The sequence below is a fragment of the Puma concolor genome, chromosome E2 (assembly GCF_028749965.1).
Source record: "Puma concolor isolate L17-30 chromosome E2, mPumCon1.1.hap2, whole genome shotgun sequence".
Lineage (NCBI taxonomy): Eukaryota > Metazoa > Chordata > Mammalia > Carnivora > Felidae > Puma > Puma concolor.
Window position 1 is genome coordinate 20,159,767 of NC_141681.1, and position 4,806 is coordinate 20,164,572.

Here is a 4,806-nt window from a genome sequence, read left to right on the forward strand (position 1 = left end):
TTTTTAATGTGTAGATTAGTAAGCAAAATTCCTTTATAAGGTCAAACATTTGTTTAGGAATATGCTTTTATTTTTCCTTAAGCTCAAAGAACACAGGTCAGAGAAAAAAATATCAGCCTTTAAGCATTATTTGACATTATATTGTAATGGATACCATGTGAGACATTTGGATTTTAGTATATATTCTCACCCAGTGTAAGTTCCTCCCCAGAACTTAGAATAGTTTCCCAAGCTGTTCAAATGAAGTTCCCACATATTAAATCAATGTTTGACATTTTGTTAGCTAAACTAAAATGTTTCCTCTTCTAGAGGCTAATTGTGCAGTTCCTTTGAATATCCCCAAATTCTATGGTCAGGTTCACTTTTTTGGTGTATGTTTATTTGCCTTTGCTTTTTAAAAGCTTAGAACAAATTTTTATCGTTTAAGTTAGTTTTCTTCTAGTGGAAAACCAAGCTATTTGACCTCAGTTGTCTATTTTTCTTACTCTTTTTATATTCCTATCCTGATCCCCAAAGGATGCTGTTGCAGCCTTTATTAAACTTAATATGCTGTTGCTGTGGCAAAGGGATCAGGTATCAGAGCCTTAAAGCTCACCTGTGCTTATATACCCATTGATTCACAGCTTCGTGTCATTGTAATAGATTTCTTCAGTCCCGAAAGGCATTTCCAGAAAAGTTTGTATTCTTTGACCTTTTCACATCATGACTACATCTACTTGGATAAATTAAGAATTTTTATTAAATTTATTTTTTAATGTTTTATTTATTTTTGAGAGAGCACAAAGCAAGGAGGGGCAGAGAAAGAGGGACAGAGGATCTGAGGTGGGCTCTACACTGACAGCAGTGAGCCCAATGTGGGGCTCAAACTCACAAATCACGAGATCATGACCTGAGCCGAAGTCGGACACTCAAACGACTGAGCCACCTAGGTGCCCCAGAATGTTTACTAAATTTCTAATTTTCTGATCCATAATGAAAATTGCAGAGAGCCAATAAGCAGAAGATTTTCTTTAAATTCAAAATTTCCTTTAAATAAAAGAATATTTTTTTTTTACTTTTTTAATGTTTATTTATTTTTGAGACAGAGACAGAGCATGAACGGGGGAGGGTCAGAGAGAGGGAGACACAGAATCCGAAGCAGGCTCCAGGCTCTGAGCTGTCAGCACAGAGCCCGACCTGGGGCTCGAAACTACGGACCACGAGATCATGACCTGAGCCGAAGTCGGCCGCTTAACCAACTGAGCCACCCAGGCGCCCCTGAATAAAAGAATAATTTAAAATTACAAAGGGGTGCCTGGGTGGCTCAGTCAGTTAAGCTTCCGACTTCAGTTCAGGTCATGATCTCACAGTTCGTGAGTTCCAGCCCCGCATCTGGCTCCCAGCTGACAGCTTGGAGCCTGCTTGGGATTCTGTGCCTCCCTCTCTCTGCCCCTCCCCTGCTTGCTCTCTCTCTCTCTCTCTCAAAAATAAATAAAGATTAAAAAAAATTAAAGTTAGGAACATTCCTTATAGCATCTCAAGTGTGAATGAATCTTGTCCATTTAAATAGGCTTTTTGATTTGCACTTCTCAAGACTTAGGAAAGTTGTTTTAGGTCAAAGGGGAAAACATTGTTTTGTCAGTCTTATTGGCTTAATCAGGAGTTGTTTCTTACGGATGTTCAGAAAGGATTTAAACATGTTTTTCTACTTTAAGTGGGTCTCAGGTAATAGTTCTTTTATTGATCGCAAATTAACAGAAAAATCAAACACTGCTTAACTCATGCATCCCCAAGAATATGATATACTGTTGGTTAGACACTGATTTGTGTCAGTTACTGAGACTATATTTAAAATAACCAATACTGGGGCACCTGGGTGGCTCAGTCCATTAGGTGTTGGACACTTGATTTTGGCTCAGGTCATGATCACTCAGTTCATGAGATCGAGCCAAGTCAGGCTCTGTGCTGACAGTGCATGGCCTCCTTGAGATTCTCTCTCCCTCTCTCTGCTCCTCCCCCACTCATGCTCTGTCTCTCTCTCAAAATAAATAAACATTTAAAAAAATTAACCAATGCTACATTGCCTTCTGAAACCTTGAAATTTTATCCTAACTCTTCACTAACTTGGTTAACATGAGCTGCTTTTTTTTCCCCTCAGATGGAAATATTTGGTAATAAAATAGATGAAGACACATCAAAAGGAAAGTGGAAGAACGATGACATATTAGAGAACTGTATAGCTTTAGGAGTTTAGACATGACAAAATCAACAGGGAATAAAAAATGATTTTAATAATGACAGACCTTTGGAGTCGGAATTGACCTCAGTTATAGTTCCCTGGCAGAGGCATGAACTGCTGTACAACAATCTCAACATTTGTGGCTGTCTTTAATTTTGCATAAATCCTCAGAAACCTGGAATTTACTACTTCACAAGGTGATAATTGGTGGTCAGTTCTAACTTAGATTAAAATGAAATGTGCCCTCCTCAAGCACCTTCTGTAGAACCACAAGAGTTGAATTTCTTTTCTACATGCCAATCCTTGAGAAAGGAAAAGATAGCTATCCATCACTTTCTCCTTTTCCCTCTACATTCTCTATCCTTCATGCTGATAAGCCCAGTTACTTCATGCTTCAGCAGAACAGTGTCATGTCTCCTTGTGGGCTTAGTCACTGACCACTGGACACTTACTTGTCTTGATAAAATGTGTCCAGGGAGTGCGTGGGTGGTTCAGTCAGTTGAGTGTCCGACTTCAGCTCCAATCATGATCTCACAGCTAGGGAGTTCGAGCCCCACGTCAGGCTCTGTGCTGCCAGCTCAGAGCCTCTAGCCTGCTTCAGATTCTGTGTCTCCCTCTCTCTTTGCCCCTCCCCCGTTCACACTCTGTCTTTCTCTCTGTCTCAAAAATAAACATTAAAAAAAAAATGTGTCCAGAAAGAAATGTGGCTTTACTGCCAGAGTATGTCTGTACCCAGTTTGTCATCTAGTATATTAGGCATCTCTTCCTACTTCAGATCATCCACAGCTTTGAGTGTGATGCTGCATTCTCATCCAAGTCACTGAGGGTAACTTGAGGTGCTGGGCCAGGGTGAGAGGCTGGGCAGGCTCCTAGCAGCCTCTGGTTATCCCTGTTCATCGGTTCCCTTTGGGCCTGGTCTTTGACCTGCTGCAATGCTATCATCCAGGCTACATTTCACTTTGAGTGAATTGTCAAATGCCCCGTTGAAATCTGCATTTGCTATGTCTAGCATCCTCTTGCCTGGCATTCCTGCAAAAAAAAAAAAAAAAAAAAACAAAAAACAAAAAACAGAGAGAGAGACTGTGAATCTTGTCCTATCTTTTCCTTTTCTATTTAGTCACATTTAGAGAATTTCAGCTAGGGCTGATGAAGTTCACTGGCCTGTAGTTTTAAACTCCCATCTTCTGTCCTACGGAAATCCAGACACTGCCTTTTTATGACTTACAATACTTTCCAGACTTCTAAGGGTGTAACTCTTCATGGATTTTCACTCTCACTGCCTTGTTTGAACCTTACATTCAGGTTGGCCGATGCTATGCCCATTTGTTGGATCCTGTAACTCATGCTGCCAACATTTTGGCAGAGCCAGGATCAGAATTCTACTCCTTTGAAACTCACGTAGGTGGTTGCTTTTCTGCCATATCCCACTTCCTTGTGATATTTAGAAATGCCTTGTAAAGTGAGCGTTTTCCACAGAGGATAGCAAGAACCCTCAAAGGCCACTAAAGTTAAGCTCCATGAGTGAAGTGTATTTTTTTTCCTTCCATTACCCTTTTCCTTCCCCTTGTCTCCCTGACCTTTTATCCTTTCACATATCTTTCTTGTCACTACCCCCACCCCCAAGAAAGGAAATCAAAGCTGCCTATTTCTGTTGTGAAATGCTGTCTCCCTGGAAATATCATTTTGAAAAACCTTGGTGGCTCAGTTGGTTAAGCATCTGACTCTTGATTTCAGCTCAGGTCATGATCTCACAGATTGGGAGATCCAGCCCCGTGTGGAGCTCTGCACTGAAAGCTTGGACCCTGCCTGGGATTCTCTATCTCTGCCCCTCCCCTGCTAGCGTGCTCGCGTGCCCTCTCTCTCAAATAAGCTTAAAAAAAAAAAAAAGTTAATAAACACAATTGTATTGTTTGCTGCAGTAAAGATTACTACCTTGCACTCAATAGGGAGTGAGGTGAAAAGCGGGATATTTATGAGGACTTGGGGGTCTAGTTTAAGATGGGTCTTTCATTGCGGGGCTAAGAATTAGGCAAAATTCATGATAGCTTAAGTTCAGTGAATAGGATTGAAGTACTGGGATGCTACCTTTTAGCATTGGGATCCTTGGCCAGGTTTCTTAAGTTTTCTGAGCTTCAGGTTTCTAGTCTGTAAAAGGGTTAGATACGATTCAATGAGATAATGTGTGACTGGCACAGATCAGCGCCAGATAAATGGCGCTATCGTGTATTAGTCTCACTCCAAAGCCTGAGCTTTTCTCCTTAGCCTGGGCCCTCGACGGCGCATCGCTAGCGGATAGCTCGGCGAGGACCCGAGGCTAGTGCCACTACTCCCCTTGGCCGGCAGAGGCCGCCCGCGCGCCCTCCGTCCCGGCGGCTCCAGGTCCCGCCGCCGTCGCCTCTCTGCGCATGGCTGCCCCGACTGTTGCCTGACCGCCACCCACCTTCCGCCGCCGCAGCGGCCTCACGACCCTGTGGGAGCTGGCGGACCTTCGTGGGCCCAGCGAAGCGCGGCGGGCGGCGCGGACCCTGCGGGGTGGGCGGCTTGACGGGCGGCGCGAGGGCGGCGGAGAGTGGGCGGCCCGGCCAGGG